Source organism: Tupaia chinensis, unplaced genomic scaffold, assembly GCF_000334495.1.
Source record: "Tupaia chinensis unplaced genomic scaffold, TupChi_1.0 Scaffold149831_1, whole genome shotgun sequence".
In the NCBI taxonomy this organism is placed as follows: Eukaryota; Metazoa; Chordata; class Mammalia; order Scandentia; family Tupaiidae; genus Tupaia; species Tupaia belangeri.
In genome coordinates this window covers 837,438-855,261 of record NW_006209676.1, presented here as the reverse complement: position 1 = coordinate 855,261, position 17,824 = coordinate 837,438, and the positions used below count along the sequence as shown (strand labels likewise).

Below are 17,824 nucleotides of genomic sequence, written 5' to 3'. Positions count from 1 at the left end.
GAGCGCCCGGCGGCCGCCCTGCCAGGCTGGAGGCCGGGACGTGGTAGGGAAGGAAGCGTGCTTCCCGGTCGGCTTCCTCCAGAAGTCCTCTTGCCAGTGGTGGCCTGATCCGAGGCCGGGAAGGTAGGGACGAGGTAGCGAAGGAAGGGCGCTCTCACCTGCACCGGAGTGGAGGGGAAGGAGGGGCGGCGGCCGTGCTCCGTGGAGTGTGGGCATCTTTGGGACGCGCCCGCCCCCTCCCCCCAGCGCCTTTTTTTTTTTTTTTTTCTCGTTCTGGGGAAATCGGAGTGTTACTCTAATCATATGGACCTGCTTTGGATTCGTACAGAGTGCTTGGGGCTTGCCAGCTTTTGACTTGAGTTGTAATGTGTCCAGTACAAAAAGGATCATCATCACAGGTTGTTTTTGTAATCGTTTTTCTGTGTTTCCACGCAACTTAAATTAGCCGTTAAAAGCTGGGGAAGCACAGTTTTATTCAGGACTGAGAATCATAATGTAGGTGCTCAATTAATGTCGAACTGGAAGTCACCTGAAAGTCATCTTGCCCGTTAGTTTATACTTGGTAGATTAGGTAGGAAGCCTTAGGAGTTATGACCGAATGAGATTAAGGAGAATGTTCTAACCCCTTTTGCGTGGGGAGCAAAGGAGCGCAGTGTCTGGCCTAAATGGTTAGGTGTTGTAAGAGATACTCAATTTTAGAATCTTAAGTTTGGTAGATTTATGACAAACCAGCCATAGCTGTTTCTTAAGGACCTGGAAATAATGCCTAAAGTTTAAACCTTTAGTTTAGCAAAGTCAAAAAGTAAAAAGAAAGTTTTGCTTGTTTGGTAATTGTCAGTCTTAAATAGACATCCCACTTTCAACTTGGTCATAGCTCAAGAAGTATGCATTGATCAAGTAGTACTTTCATTTCATCTTGACCACAAGCTTTGGGATTTTCTTTGGGAAAATTGTATCCTGTAGTTATTGACCATATCTAAAAGCACAGTCTGCAGAATCTACTCAGCTGTTTGTTCACATACTCAATTTTAAAATGTTTGCCTTATTTTTATGAGCATTATCTTCAGATTTTCCCAGTGCTTCTTGGTCTATATAAATAAAACTTGAAATGTACATCAAGAGATATATCATGCCTCAGGGTTTCCTATTTTTCTTTTGAACTTTTGTCAACTTCCCTTCTAAAGCTAAAGGAAGATTGATATGTGCCAATTGTTGTAAATCATTTCTTAGGGAGATAACTTAATGAATACAGTTACTTTCTATTTGAATTGCCTAGGAGGTGGGGGGAGAGAGGAAGCACCCCCATTGGGTCCTGGTTACACCATAATCCCCTCTCCTCTGTTTCTCCATCACATGGGGATCTTGAGCATTTAACTACAGATACCTGGTGTGTTTTCTAACCAAGGGATCTGGCTCTCATAAACCACTAAGTTATAACCTGACCCTGTATCCCATTTTTTTTAAGTCATAGTTTAATAATTAATACTTTTTCCAATTTACTTACCTTTATCATGTGGAAAAACACCCAATTTTTTTAGAGAGATTTTTGCTATAGGGCATGTGTATTTGCTGGAGAGAGAGAGAAACAGACAAAAAAATGAGAAATCACACCCCAGGGGGCATGACCATGTTGCAGTTCATTCTTCCCCTGGGATTTTGGTTATGCATTTACACACGCCCAGTGTGAGTTTCAAGCTTCTGGGTCTCTGACTCCAACCATCGTAGTCCATGTGGGAGTTGGGCTATGTAACCACTACACCATCTGCTGGCCTCCCAAATATTATTTACTTACTCCAGGAAATTTAGTCGAAAGTAAAACAGGAGAGGTTTTGAAATCACTGAACATTTAACAAATTCTACATAAATACTCTCCTGTTTGAGGAAGACTGTTGACAGGGCCAGATATGACATTTAAAGATTAATTAAGGCAACAATTAGGTCTGAACCATTCTCAACTTTGTTTATACTTGTCAGTGTGCATATGTGAGAAGGACCTTCTACACAGCTCAATCACACCACAATCCCTTACAGCTCATTAGGATTCTGGGCATACAAGTGCCCAGTGTTTTCCAGGCCTGTATTCTAGGCGACCAGGCCAGTGATCAGAACCGGCAGTTAGCTGCGTAGCTTCTAGCACTAGTCTGGCAAGCTACCAACTGATATCACCCAGGCCTGGCTAACAAGACTGGACTATTTTTGTCCATTTTTAAAAATTTCTTCCAACTATCTGCTCCTTTACATTTTTACCCCATTTTAATTTTTTATGTCTGGGCTACACATTATCTTTTAACTAGATTTTCTGCCTGACTTTTCTCCTTACTCAGTATGTCTTGTCTGCTGCCTAAATCTTAAAATAATGCTTTGAACACACTCTTGCTGTTCAAAAGGTAATCAGAAATAAGCCATAGCTCTCTTATCTTTAGAGTGTAGTTGCGAATTCATAGCCTTCTGACAGTCTGCTCAGTATCTATTCTTCTAATGCCAGCACTGTTTCTTTATAGGAGTAATCTGTCCTAACTCAACCAATCTCTTATTCTCCGTTATACTTTGAGATTGTCTACCTTCATACAATATTTATCAAGACTTTGGATGTTTATGCATTGGCTACCTATTTTATAAAAATATTTATTTATTTAATTGTATTTATTATTACTTTAATTTACTATAGGGCACATGTACTCACCAGAGAGAAAGAGCAGGAGAGAAAGCAAGTTAGTAAGACTAGGACTGAACCGTGGTTGACCATGTGGAAGTACGGCACCTTAACCACCATACCTCCTGCTGGCCCCAACAACTTTTTTTTTTCCCACCCTAAATTTCCTAAGTAGTAAATGTAAGATTTTGTTGAAATTTTGTTTTTGGTTCTTAAGTATAGCCTTTTTTTTTTAGGTCTTTGCCATAGGGCATGTCTGTCTCTCTGCTTGCCAGAAAGAGAGAGGAAAGTGACAAAATATTTCCCATGCCACAATCCCTTCTTCTCTATTCTGGATTTATAAGCCACTGGGTTTGGGACTTAGAACTGTGGTTGGCCATGTGAGAGTTCAACACCTTCACCACCATGCCACCCATTGGCCCCTTTGGTAGAGTCTCCTAAAGGTTTCTGTTTCCTGTTTTCTTTGAACCCATAGTGTATATTTTTGCCATCCTCCTGGTGTTTAATCTTATGTGTACTCAATTATTGCTGGAGTGATGGGAAACCTTCTGTCTCATAGATAAACTGAAATCTGTAGATAATGACTAGAGATGGGGGTCAGAGCTGAGTCAAACTTTGATCTCCTTGCTCACATTGTGTGTATTTATGAAACTACTATTCTCATCTCTTGTAATGTTTGTACTGGGGGCTGCACAGTATTTATGCCTTCCGATATAGATTAAAAAGTTCTTGATTTAAAAACTTTTAAGATTTGCATGGCTCCTCATGAATTTTACTGCTATAGTTTGTTTGAATATCTTCTTAAAGAGAATGAATTTTTAGAGGCCTTGAAAGTAGGTGCAAAACAATATAATGGTTTGGAGGAAATCTAGAGGCTCAACAGAGGACTAGATGTAATGATTTAACTAAATTTTCTTCTCGTTTTGAGTGCTAGAACAGTAACACATTCACATTTTGCTGCTTTTTGTCATCTTGTTCATCTGTCAAGAACAAGCTGTAGGGAACCAGCAGTTAGCGTAATGGCTATGTCGCTGGACTCCCACGTAGTCGACCGCGGTTCGCGTGCCGGACCCGGTGACTTAAAAATCTCACGCCGGGCGCGTGTGTGTACGTGCCCAAGATCCCGAGAGGAGAATGGAGGAGAAGGGATTGCGGCGTGACCATCCCCTCTGGGGGGTGATTTCTCGCTTTCTGTCTCTATGTCTCTCTCTGTCTGTCTGGCGAGCGCACGCACCCTATAGCGAAAATCTCTCAAAAAAAAAAAAAAAAAGAACAAGCTGTACATTTGCTTATTGAGCAAAATATTCTAAAAAATTATTCGTTCCATTTTGAGGAGTTAGAGAACTTTTTATATATTTGTTCTTCACACTTTTTTTTTCCTCTTTTTTGGGTTTTGCTATAAGCATGTATGGCTGGCTGGAAGGAGAGAGAGGAAAAATGAGAAACACCTCCCCCAGAAGGAATGGCTATGCCACAGTCCCTTCATTTTCCTCTTGGGATTTTGGGCATGCACTGGCATGTTTCTCAAGTTGCTGGGTGGGAGACTCAAACCATGGAGTCACTCATGTGGGATCCAGCTCCCTTAACTACCATTTCACCTGGCTGGCCCTGTTTTTTCCCTCATAATTCGAAAGTTTCTGTTAGAAGCAACTTAGGGTTACCTTGATATTTTTCTTTTTCTTTAAGGTTTTTGCCATAGGACTCACATGCTTGTCAAAGGGAGATAAAGATAGAGGGAAAGTGAGAAATCAGCCCCCCAGGGGGTTGGCCACTCCGCGATTCTTCCTCTTCCATTCTTGTCCTGGGATTTTGGTGATGCATGCGTGCATGCCCAGCATGGTTTTCAGGCTGCCAGGTCCAGGATTCAAACCGTGGTTGTCCATGTGGTAGTTCAGTGCCTTAACAACCACACTATCTGCTGGCGTACTTAATTTTTCCATGAGTATGAGAGAGACAGGGAGAAAGAGAGCATCTCCCAACAGAGTCTTGACAGCACAACCAACCCCCAGTGTCAGCATCTCTGGGTCATGGGCACATGTGTACGTGGCATACTCAGGTGTGAATGTAGGACCTCCCCATATGTAGGTTGGCCTTGTAAAGCGCATTGCATTTTACTGCTGCTGTACCACTAGTCTGGCTCTACTTTGTTTTTTTGTTCTTTTGGAGAGATTTTTATTACGGGGGTGTGCGCTCGCTGGAGAGACAGAGAGCAGACATAGAAAGCTAGAAATCGCCCCCAGGGGGGAATTCTTCTGTTGGGATTTTGGGCGTGCGCGCGTGCACACACACACATGCACAGTGTGAGTTTTAAACCGCCAGGTCTGAGACTTGAACCTGCTGTCAGCCACGTGGGAGTCTTGCAACGTAACTGCTATGTCATCTGCCGGCCCCCCTTGTGTTTTTTTTTTTTTTTTTTTAAACATATTTATAGCACGAGTTAAATGGTGTAAAACAGCATAGAAAACTATCAGATGAAATCTCTCTGGAAATGAATATTTACTCTTTTGGTCTGAAACAAGGTAGAAGCTGTTTTTCTTCTTTTTGGTTAATAATTTGTTTTTGTTTAAATAACCAGTGAAAATAAACTGTTGAAACACTGATTTTCTTCTTCCTTATTCCTAAAATTATACCTAAGGATTGCTAGGTTGACTTTGGCTATAGTATGAACGATGCCCATTTTTCTCAGACCAATTAAATAAAGCAGGGGCAGTCAGATACAGAAAGATTTTACAGACTTGATAATTTTCAATTAAAGAGGCATTGGAAAAACTTCATGTGAAATACTTTGTCACTCTCAAGTAACCAACTATATAGCCATGAGGTTTGGGACTTGAATCATGGTCGGCCATGTGGGAGTCCAGCACCCTTAACCACCATGCCACCTGCCGTCCCCCCAACTATATGCTCTTTAATAATATTTAAAATTTTAGAAACTTCTAGGCTGTTTCGTGTACAGTCCCTCCCCATCCCACCAATTCTACTGTCTTATGAAGTCAGTTCTTTTTCCTTTTTTTTTCCCCATTGCCAGAGAGAAAAAGCACTGCTTTGATGGGGTGTGGTCACACCACAATCTCTTCTCTATCTCATTGGGATTTTGGACACAGGTACATGTGCCCAGCATGTTTTTCAAGCTGCTGGGGCTGGAATTTGAACTGTGCTGTCATGTAGCATCTGGCTCCTTTAACCCCACTGGATCATTGAGGTTTATTTTGCTACGTTTCCTTTCATCTCTATTCATGTTTTTAAAAAGACCTTGCATGATTTGGCTTTTGTCTGTGTCTAGCTGTATGTCTTGCCATTCTTCCTTTCCTCTTTGGACCTTTAATAGCCAAGCTCTCTTTTGGCCTTGGGACTTGTTCCTGTAGTCTTCCCTCTGGGCAGATGGCTTCCTTACAGTAATTAGTGGTAAGTTTGGCTGCTAGTAACAGAAACATGCCAAATGTCAGTTTCTTATACCGGAGAAATGCAGAGTTGACATGGTGTTCATTTATTAAATGTTATTTCCAAATGTGTGTGTTTAGCTATTGTAAATCTTTCTGAAATAAAAATGTTTTGTGCATAAGGCTTTAAACAATTTTCTTTTCAATTCCTGTTGTGTGATACAATTGAAAATCTCATTAATTTTGTTAAACTTGTTTGAGAATGTATCTTTAAATTGTTGTGAAGTGCACAAGTTTAAGTGTAATGGGTCGTTGGAAACGTCATGCCCCATTTTCCTATGCAAAAATGTATCATGACTTTTCCAACGACAAGTAGACATATGCATACATACCTATCACTCTGAGCAACATGTAAAACATTTCCAGTCCTCTGGAAGCCTCTCCTGTTGTCCCATCCCAGCAAATATTCCCTATTCCATCAAGCTAATTACTAATCTGATCTCTGTTATAAATTATATTTGCCTTTTTTGAGCTTAATATGACAGTATGTATGCCTATGGATAGCTGGATAGCTATCTTTTTTATTATTTAAAGAGAGTTTCTTTCTTTTTTTTTTTTTTTGCTGTAGGGCGTGGGCACTCACTGGAGAGACAGAAAGACAGACAGAAAGCAAGAAATCATCCCCAGGGTGGGTGGCCAGGCTACAGTCTCTTCTCCATTGTCTTCTTGGGATCTTGGATATGTACAAACATGTGCCTGGCAAGAGTTTTAAGCCTCCACGCCCAGGATTCAAACTATTATGGGCTACATGAGAGTCCAGTGATGTAACCGTTGGATAGCTACTTTTACTTAACATTGTGTTTCTGAGAATCATTTATGCAGCATAATTCTCTTTCACTGATGGTAGTATTCTGTTGGATGAATATATAATACAATTTTAAAAAACTACCAGTGATGGACATTTGGTTTTAGTGTTTTGTTTTTTCTTTTGTCATAGGGTGTGCGCACATGTGAGTGCATGAGAGAGAAAGCAACCCTCTATGGGGAATTACTATTCTAGGGGGATGACCATGTAGCAATCCCCTCTCCATTCTTCTCTTAGGATTTTAACTAAGTATGCATTAGCACCAAGCCACCACCACACGTGCTAGTTGATGCTGCTTCTTAGCATGGGTGAATGTGTCCAGCATGTCTTTCAAGCTTCCAGGTCTGGGACTGGAACTACACTGTTGGTCATGTGAGATTCAGCCTCCTTAACCATCCTGCTACCCTGCCCCTGGTTTTTGGCCTTAGTTGTTATGAATAAAGCTGCTGTGAACATTCATTTTGAAGTCTTTTTGTGGACTTACAAATTTCATTGGCAGGGGGATTGTATATTCCCTTTTTTCTTTTTTGGAGAGGTTTTTTTGCTATAGGGTGCATGCGCTCACCAAAAAGAGAGAGACAGATAGATAGAAAGCAAGAAATCACTCCCTCGGGGGGATGGCCAAGCCGCAATCCCTTCTCTTCCATTCTCCTCTTGGGATCTTGGGCATGCATGCACAAGCGCCGGGCATGAGTTTAAGCCACCGGGTCCGGGACTCGAACCGCTGTCGGCTACGTGGGAGTTCAGCGACATAGCCATTACGCTAACTGCTGGTCCCCAGGGTTGTGTAGTCCTGAGAATGAAATTGTGTTATCTCTATCTTGAACCAGCCCTTTGTGACTAGTGTATAGTAGTTTTCTGGGATTTCTCCTTTTACCATAAGACAGGTTACTCCCTTTGTTTTTCTCCTTTGTTAAATACCATGTTTCCAGTGAATCATGTAAGTACAGGCTTTTCTTTCTTTTTTTTCCCTCCTCTTTTTTTGGTTTATAACACAGTAGATTTCCCTGCAAGGTTGAGGTTTTGCATTAATGAAACTTTTTTTGTCTTCCCACTTTATTTGGTTGGTTAATGAATTCTAGGATAGAAATAATAATCCTTCAAAATTCCAAAGCCATTGCTTCATTGTTTTCAACCTAACCATATTTTCAAGAATTCTGAAGACATTCTGATTCTTCATTGTAAAGCCATTTTTGTCTTTCTGGAATTTTGTATTTCTTGTATTCTGAAATTTAAAGAGGATGCAACTTGGTGTACATCTATTTTAAATTTATTTTTTCTGAATATTTGATGTACTTTTGAAATCTAAAAATTATGTTCCTTAGTTTTGGGAAAATTTCATTGATAGTTGTATTAGTCTGCTAGGGTTGTCATAACAAAATACCACAGACTGGATGACTTAAATGACAAGACATCAGTTTTTCTCACAGTTCTGGAGACTAGAAGTCCAAGATCAGGGTTCCATCATGATCAATTTCTGATTGAGGCCTCTTTTTTTTTTTTTTTTTTTTTTAAAGGTTTTTGCCATAGGGTGAGGGCACTTGCTGGAGATTGCTGGAGAAAAAGAGATAGAGACAGTGAGAGGGGAAAGTGAGAAATCACCCTCCAAGGATGATGGCCACATTGCAGTCCCTTCTCCATTCTCCTCCTGGGATTTTGGGCATGCATGGTGTGACTTTCAAGCATCTGGGTCCAGGACTCGATAATTTAGAGATAATTTTGCCATAGGGTGCATGTGCTTGGCCAGAAAGACAGAAAGTGAGAAATTACCACCCTCCTGGTGGGGTGGGGGTGGGGGGATGGCCATGCCACAGTCCCTTCTTCTCCATTCTCCTCTTGGGATTTTGGGTGCACATGCACTCACACACACCCGGTCTGAGTTTTAAGCTGCCATATCCAGGATTTGAACCATGGTTGACTATGTGGGAGTCCAGCCACGTAACCATTACACCATCTGCTAGTCCCCTGAGACCTCTTTTTCTTGGTTCGTTTTAGTATTTTAATTGTAGACAAGCTGTCTTTTGTGTGTCTTCACATGGTTTTTCTTGTAGAGACTTCTATTTGGATTAGCATCCACCCTTATGTCCTCATTTAATCTTAATTACCTTTTTAGAGGCCCCATCTCCAAATATAGTCAGATTAGGAATTAGGGTTTCCATGTATGATTTGGTAGTAGGTTGGGTCATGGTTCAGTCCATAACAATAGTTTTATCTCTTCCCTTTCCTGCCCCTCAAAATTTCTGCCTTTTGGATCTCTTAGACTAATTTCTAAATTTCTCTTTTCTCCCTTTTTTCATCTTTTTACTCTATCTTATTTGGGAGATTTCCTTTATTTCCTAAGACTTCTGTTGAAATTTTCATTTTTTAAAAATATTTTTTATTAATTAATTTTTTTTTATTCATTCATTTATTTTAATTGACCAGAGAGGGACACAGAGAGAGAGAAAGAGAGGGAAAGTGAGAAAGCAAGCCACCAGGTTCAGGACTTGAACCATGGTTGACCATGTGGGAGTGTCCAGCGCCTTAACCACCACGCCACCTACTGGTCCCCGCAATTTTCATTTTTACTGTCAAAATTATGATTTTTCAAAATGGCATAATGGTTACATTGCTGGACTCACATGTAGTCAGCCATGGTTCAAATCCTAGACCCGGTGGCTTAAAACTCAGGCCAGGTGCATGTGTCCAAAATCCCAAGAGGAGAATAGAGGAGAAGGGATTGAGGTGTAGCCATTCCCCTGGGGGGGGGGGAATTTCTCGTTTTCTGTCTCTGTCTCTCTTGTGAGCGTGTGTGCCCTATAGCAAAAATCTCTCTGAAAAAAAAAAAAAAAAAAGGAACAGCTCAGTCATAATAGCCAAGAAATAGAAGCAATCCAAATGTCCATCAGCTGACAAGTGATTAAATAAAGTGTCTATCCACACAATGGAATATTATTCGGAGGTTGAAAGAAATGAAATACTTGATACATGGATGAGCCTTGAAAACATTAACATGGAAGAGCCAATCATTATATGATACATGCTATAACCTGGATAAACCTTGAATACATTATGCCGAATAAGCAACAAGACTTCATATTGTATTATTGTGTTTGTACGAAATGCCCAGAAAATATAAATTCGGGTCCAGCTGGTGGCCTGGATTGCTAAGACCATGTGCTCTGCAGACTAGAATCACATGAGAGGCTTGGATTTAATTCTCGTTCAATCTAAGGGCCGTGTGAGGTTCTGTGCACTTGTAGTCCCAGCTGGGCAGTTGAGGCAGGAGGGTTGCCACAGATTCTGTCTTCAGAAAATCCAGAAGGACCAGTTCTATAGCATACTGGTTAAGCACAGTGTGGCGGGAACTGTACCCCACATGGCTAACCTTGGTTCACATCCCAGCCCCACTGGTTTGAAAAATAAGCCAGGCACACATAGTCATGTGTCCAGGATCCTGTTTGGAAGGGATGAAGGAAAGGGAATTGTGGCATGGCCAGGCTTCATCAGAGAGTGCTTTCTCTCATTAAAAACAACAACAAAAACCCCCAAAACTCTATAACGCAGTAATTATTTACTATCTTAACTCTAGCCCAAGGGGAGAAACTATGTTATTTACAACATCTTTTAGGGCTCTTTTAAATAGGAGCAAGACAGTCAAAGATCACCAGACACCGGAGGAAGTAGTTTCATGTAAGAAACCAAAGCAGGAAGAAAGAATTTGGAACAATCAAAACAGAAAAAGAGCTCCTTGAGAATTAAATCTTAATACCAAGAAAAAAACACTCAACAGAAGCCTTAAGTTAGAGGAGACCTTTTATAAATAGATGAAAACATGAAAAATAGGTGAGAAAAGATAAAGGTCAGCTTGGGAAGTCAACTTGCAAATAACAAAAGTACCAGTGAGTGAACAGAAAAGAGAAGAAATTATTAGTCTCCAAAAAATTTCCAGAATTGAGGATCATAATTTTGCAGATTGAGAGATTCTTTGGATATTCTGGAAAAATGAATGAAAATAGGAATACTTTCCTTTTGGGTCTAGTCAGGAAAATAGAGACCACACTGCTTATTGAAACAGAATCTTATATAAATCATTGTTTAGGGACCAGCAGATGGTGTAATGGTTATGTCGCTAGACTCCCACATGGCCAACTGTGGGTTGAGTCCCGGACCCGGTGACTTCAAACTCTCCCCAGGCATGGGAACCAGCAGTTAGCGTAATGGCTATGTCGCTGGATTCCCACGTAGTCGACTGTGGTTCGTGCCCCGGACCCAGTGGCTTAAAACTCACGCCGGGCGTGTGTGCGTGCGTGCCCAAGATCCCGAGAGGAGAATGGAGGAGAAGGGATTGCGGCGTGACCATCCCCCCTGGGGGGTGATTTCTCGCTTTCTGTCTCTATGTCTCTGTCTGGCGAGCGCACGCGCCCTACAGTGAAAATCTCTCCAAAAAAAAAAAAGAAACTCTCCCCAGGCACATGCGTGTGTGTGCCCAAAATCCCAAGAGGAAAATGAAGGAGAAGGAATTGTGGCATGGCCACTCCTTGGGGGGGGTGATTTCTTGTTCTTGTCTCTCTGTTTCTGTCCAGCAAGTGCATGTGCCCTATAGCAAAAATCTCTCTTTAAAAACAAAACAAAACAAAACCCCACTTTGTTTAGCCAGATGTTGTGGGTTGAATTGTGTTTATCCAAAATGTATATTAGGGCCAACCCATGGCCTGTTGTTAAGGTGCTGGATCCCACGTGACTGACTGATTTAAGCCCTGGGCCCAGATACTTGAAAAACATGGTGGATGTGTATGTATGCATGCCCAAAATCTCGAAAGGGGAGTGTGATGGAGGAGAGGGGATTGTGGCATTAGTGTTTCTTGTGGTAGTGGGGGTGCTTTCTTGCTTTCTCTCTCCTTCTGTCTGTCAAGTGCTCCTGGTGAGTGCACGTTCTTTCTGGCAAACCTCCCAAACAAACAAATAAACAAAACCCAACAAAAAGCCACAAAATACATTTACACACACAAAGCAGGAAGGGTGGTTGAAGTAAGTTCTAATACATGCTACTTCAGATTGTGACCTTCTTTGTGTCTTTATGGGACAACCAAGTTAGGGTGGATCCTACTCCAGTATGACTGGTGTTCTTAAAAGAGCTGGAGAAATTTGAATATGAGATGCCAAAGACCTGGGAGAAGATGTTTATCTGTGAACCAAGCAACACCTGAGACTACCAGGAACTAGGCGAGGGCCTGGAACAGATCTTTAGCACCTGCAGAGGGAGCGTGGCCCCGCCAATATTTCTGTGTCAGACTTCTGTCTCCAGAACTGTGGAACAGATTCCTGTTCTAAGAACCCAGTTTATGTACATTGTTAAGGTGGCCCTAGAAGACTAATTCACTAGGTAATTGGAGAACTGAGGTAACTAAAGGAACACCAGTATCCCAGAGTGTCACAGTAGGAAGTAACTGCTATCCCTAGGATTAGAAGAACAAAGGAGAGGCTGGGATTATTAGAATTCAGATATTTGGAGAGTGGCCTGGAAGAGCTAGAACTTGAACCTTTGAGGAGCTGTTGCCTGTCCAGGAAGTGAAGTTACCTTAGGAGATATAACAAAGTTGGCTCTGGTAATGCCAGGAGGGGAAAAAAAAAGAAAAAAAAAAAAAGTAGTAGTTTCGAAGCTGAGGCACAGTAGCTTGCTAACCAGCTTTCATGAGCACACATACACTAAAATGTCTTTGTGATAGCTTAGAATACATGAGACAGAATACATTGATGGGTAAAGTGTCAACTCCAGCCTCACAAACTAGAAAACAATGAGTGTGTACTGAAAATTTTGATGATGGAAATTATTTCCAAGCTAGAAATCTTTTCTTTTAAAAAGTATAATCTCACTATGTTGCCATCCTCCTGCCTAAGCTTGCCTACTACGGAGGCATGCCAGCCAAGTTTATATAGGGTAGGCTGGGGGTTGCTTTGTAGTAATGTCATCCAGCATGTGCTTCCATGACTGGACTTCAAACTATCTTTTTTTTTTTTTTTTTTTTTTAAAGTTAAATTTGCTATAGGGAGCTTACGTTCACCAGAGAGAGTGTGAGCGAAAGTGAGAAAGCATCACCGCCACCCCTTCCCCCCAGGGCCCTGCCAGTGCCAGTGATCTCTTCTCTATCATTCTCATTTTGTGATTTTGGGCATGCATACACATGTGCCTGGTGTGTTTTTCAGGCCGCCAGGTCTGGGACTCAAACTGCAGTTTGCCTTGTGGGATCCAGTCACCTTAACCATCATGCCACTGGCTGACCCCAAGCTAGGATTCTTCACCAGCCAAATTATTAATTAAGCACAAGTCAAATGAAGACATTTTAAGATATCCAGGGTCTCAAAAAATGTGTTCCCCACTCCTTTTACCAGAATGCTATTATGTGATTTGTTACAAAAAGGAAGGATTAAGGTTAAAAATAGAGGAAACAGCAGTTAAGATTCTAGAAAGAGAAAAGGAATCTAATTGTAATTAGTAAAAATAATTCCCTAAATGCTGAGTGCCAGAGAAGAGTAAGTCTAGATTTGAGCAAACAAAGACTCTAGTAAAGTTTTAAGATAGTGAAGTTAGTTGATACCTGATATCTGTATGTCTTTTCTTTTGAAGTTTGTTTTTTAGGTATGCTCAGTAAAAGCTGTAGTACTTTTTTTTTTTTTTTTTTTTTTGGAGAGATTTTCACTGTAGTGCGCGTGCGCTCACCAAACAGACAGAGAGAGACATAGAGACAGAAAGCGAGAAATCACCCCCCAGGGGGGATGGTCACGCCGCAATCCCTTCTCCTCCATTCTCCTCTCGGGATCTTGGGCACGCACGCACACGCGCCCGGCGTGAGTTTTAAGCCACCGGGTCCGGGACACGAACCGCGGTCGACTACGTGGGAGTCCAGCGACATAGCCATTACGCTAACTGCTGGTTCCCAAGCTGTAGTACTTTTTATGGCAGTCTTGGAAGTTGTGTAACTTCCCTTCTGCCAATGTAATATGCCTACACAGATTCAAGGAGGAGGACAGTGGCTGGCCTTCTCCTTCCTCCCCATTGAGAGGTGGGGGTCTAAATCTCATAAGTAGGCTGGGAGATAATTGTTGCAGTCATCTTTGGAAAATACAGTTTGCTCTATGAGTTGAGCCGGTTCTTTGATGTTGCCACTTGGATATCTTAAAGAGTATCTTTGTTACGGGATGGGAGAGTTGAGCTGGATGAGAGTGTTCAGCTGCATTGTGTAAAATCCTAGGTTCTTTAAATTCTCTAAGATTAGAGACCTGCCCTAAAATGCAGAATGAAGAACCACAAACATATATAAAGTAGGAAAAGAGAAGTTTTAATAGAAAAGTAAAGATTTTTAATAGAAAAACAACTGCACTGGATGATGGGTTTGGTGTCACTTTTTTTTTTTTTTTTTTTTTTAAAGAGAGATTTTTGCTGTAGGGTGCATGCACTTGCCAGAGAGAAGAGACAGGTAGAAAGTGAGAAATCTCCCCCCCTCCCCCTGGGGAGGTGGCCATGACTCAATATCTTCTTTATTCTCCTTTCGGGATTTTGAGCCTGCCACGCACATGTGCCCTTCGTGAGTATTAAGTTACCAGGTCCATGACTTTAACTGTGGTCCACTACATAAGAGTCCAGAGACATAACCATTATGCCATCTACTGGTCTCTAGATGTTACATTTATTCTGAGAGTTGATAATGAATACTTAGCAGAGGAAGTTTGGCTTCTTTGTTTGGAATTCGAGGACTTTTTCCTGCACCTGCACATCTCTCACAGGTAAATAATTTAATTACATAATCCTGCATGCTCAGTGTGGATTTAGATGGTATGCACATTTTTATTTGGATGAACTATCCAATCAGTTTATTGCCCCAGTGGGAATCAGGATGCTGACCTAGCATCCCATCCCAGTGGTGAGTTTCTGCGCGTATATTTGGGATGGCAGGAGGGAAGATAGCAATCTTTCTGGCACCAGGGCTGATTGGGAAGGTTTTTCTCCCAGAGGGTCTAGTTGCAACTCCTGATAAGTTGTGATTGATAGGACTGATGTCCTGCCTTTTTCTCTTTTTTTTGCCCCCTCATTTCTAGCTAACTGCCTATCACATCTTGACTTTTTAACAATCAAAACAAACTTTATTTTTCTTTTAGAGAGGTTTTTGCTGTAGAGCGCATGCGTTCACCAAAAAGAGGGAGACAGAGATAGAAAGCGAGAAATAACCCCCTGGGGGGGTGGCCACTTCGCAATCCCTTCTCCTCCTGCGATCTCAGGCACGCACACGTGCCCGGCGTGAGTTTAAGCCACCGGTTCTGGGACTCGAACCGTGGTTGACTACATGGGAGTCCAGCAACATAGACATTATGCCAACTGCAGGTCCCAAAACCAACTCTTTCTTTTTTTTTGAGAGGTTTTTGCCATAGGGTGCGTGCGCTCACCAGACAGACAGAGATAAAGAGACAGAAAGTGAGAAATCACCACCTGGGGGGTGGCCACGCCGGAATCCCTTCTTCATTCTCCTCTCGGGATCTTGGGCATGCACGCACACGCACCCGACGTGAGTTTTAAGCTACTAGGTCCGGGACTCGAACTGCGGTCAACTACATGGGAGTCCAGTGACATAGCCATTACGCTAACTGCTGGTCCCCCAAAACAAACTCTTGATTGCCTTGTTTCTAAACTGCACTTGTGGCCTCCCCCCACATCAGTCCGTTCCTCAGTATTTTCTGATTCAGTAGATGATATTGCCATCCATTCCACTCAGTAGCTAGCTGGCAGGTATCATACCTGATACCTTTCTCTTCCTTATGCTAACCTCCACATAGTCCTCCAGCAAGTCCTGTCTTTTCTACTGACAAATACATCTTGAATTCTGTACTACCTGTATCATCAGACTATTCAAGTCCAAGTTATCATTATCTTCTCACTTGATTATAGGCCTTTTAACTGATTTTTTAAAATGAGTTATGGGGGGGACCAGCAGTTAGTGTAATGGCTATGTCGCTGGACTCCCACGTAGTCGACCGCGGTTTGAGACCTGGACCCGGTGGCTTAAACTCACGGCGGGCGCGTGTGCGTGCGTGCCCAAGATCCCGAGAGGAGAATGGAGAAGGGATTGCGGCGTGACCATCCCCCCTGGGGGGTGATTTCTCACTTTCTGTCTCTCTGTCTCTCTCTGTCTGTCTGGCGAGCACACGCACACGTGCCCTATAGCAAAAAATCTCTCCCCCCCAAAAAATAAATAAGTTATGGTAAACTACACGTAGCATATAATTTACCATCTTTTTTGTTTGTTTTTTTTTTGAGAGACTTCTGCTATAGGGTACGTGTGCTTGCTGAAGAGATGGACAGAAAGCGAGAAATCACGCCCCAGGAGCAATGGCCATCCCACAGTCCTTTCTTCATTCTCCTCAGGATTTTGGGCATGCATGCATACATGCCTGACTTGAGTTTCAAGCTGTGGAATCTGGGAATGGAACCACAGTCACCCACGTGGGAGGCTAGCACTTCACCACTACACCACCTGCAGGTCCCAAAATTTACCATCTTAACCTCCCCTCCACCCCACCCCCCATTTTAAAAAATGTATCAGCTGTTTAACTAGGTTCTTGGCAAGAAATTTATAACACCAATTTGTGAGGCTAAACTCCATTTGTAAGGGCAAATGCAGATCCCAGGTAGCCCTGGAGCTTTATTTATTTATTATTTTTTTGGAGAGGTTTTTGCTATAGGGCGCATGCGCTTGCCAGGTAGAGACAGACAGAGAGACAGAAAGCACACACACACCCCGCCCCCAGGGGAGATGGCCACTCCATAATCCCTTCTCCTCCATTCTCCTCTCGGGATCTTGGGCATGCATGGGCACGCACGCACACGTGCCCGGTGTAAGTTTAAGCCACCGGGTCTGGGACGCGAACCGCGGTCGACTACGTGGGAGTCTAGCGACATAGCGATTACGCCAACTACTGGTCCCTTCAGGAACAGCTTTGATTTTTGGTAAGATTTGTGAGTTCACAGCTTTCTGAACAACCTTGCATTTGTTTGTAATCTCATATTTCTCCTTTGCATTGCAGAGCTCATCTTCTGGTGTCTGGGGTTCCTCAGCTTTCTTCTCATTAGTGAAGTATATTGGATCTTTTACATTGCTAATATCAGTTTTTGTGGAGGTGGTGATGACAAAATTCGGGTGTGTTCTGTGCAGTGGAACTCTATTGAGGACCAGAGTCCAGTCACAAGTAGGAAGCCACTGCTCAGTTGCTTTAGGAAAACCACTCTTGCCTCTGTGGCATCCAAGGAGAATGGCAGAATGGTCCTGGGAGTGAGGCTCTCTCTCAGTTTTCTCTTGTGCTGACTGAAGGGTTTTTTGCTGTGGCTCAAAAGCACTTGAGGCACATCTTCAGTAGGATAATACCTAGACATTTTATGAAGTTTAACCATCTGGGTACCACCATTCTTGTCACCACCAACTGGTTTTTTGTGATAGTGGCAAGGACTTTCTCTTCTTTTTTTTTTTTTTGGAGAGTTTTGTTGTTGTTGTTGTTGTTGTTGTTGTTGTTGTTGGACGCATGTGCTCGCCTGAAAGAGAGAGACAGAGACAGAAAGCGAGAAATCACCCCCCCCAGGGCGGATGACCATGCTGCAATCCCTTCTCTTCCATTCTCCTCTCGGGATCTTGGGCACACACACATGCGCGGGCGTGTGCCCGGTGTGAGTTTAAGCCACCGGGTCCAGGACTCACACCACGGTCAACTACATGAGATTCTAGCAACATAGCCATTATGCCAACTGCTGGTCTCCCTTCTTCTTTTCAGTCCTGAATTTAGTGACTAAATACTTCATCTTCTACATGGCACAAGAAGGACCATGTATTCCCCTTCTTAAATTTTTTACCCTTGGGGGTCACCCTTTTAAAAAGTTTATTTCTTCTGTGTGTGTGTGTGTGT

At 42.4% G+C, this 17,824-nt stretch overlaps 1 protein-coding gene and 1 pseudogene across 1 annotated transcript in view; one reads left to right on the top strand and one right to left on the bottom strand.

Annotated features, from left to right (window-relative positions):
• Window positions 1-17,824, top strand: part of NCK1 (NCK adaptor protein 1) — an 86,977-nt gene continuing 69,153 nt past the window's right edge. Inside the window, exon 1 of the mRNA XM_006171539.3 lies at window positions 1-123. The gene's annotated coding sequence lies outside the window, so the exon portion shown is untranslated. The remainder of the gene's footprint in view (window positions 124-17,824) is intronic.
• The window catches only part of LOC102470475 (40S ribosomal protein S6 pseudogene), a 36,476-nt pseudogene that overhangs the window by 5,403 nt on the left and 13,249 nt on the right, over window positions 1-17,824 (bottom strand).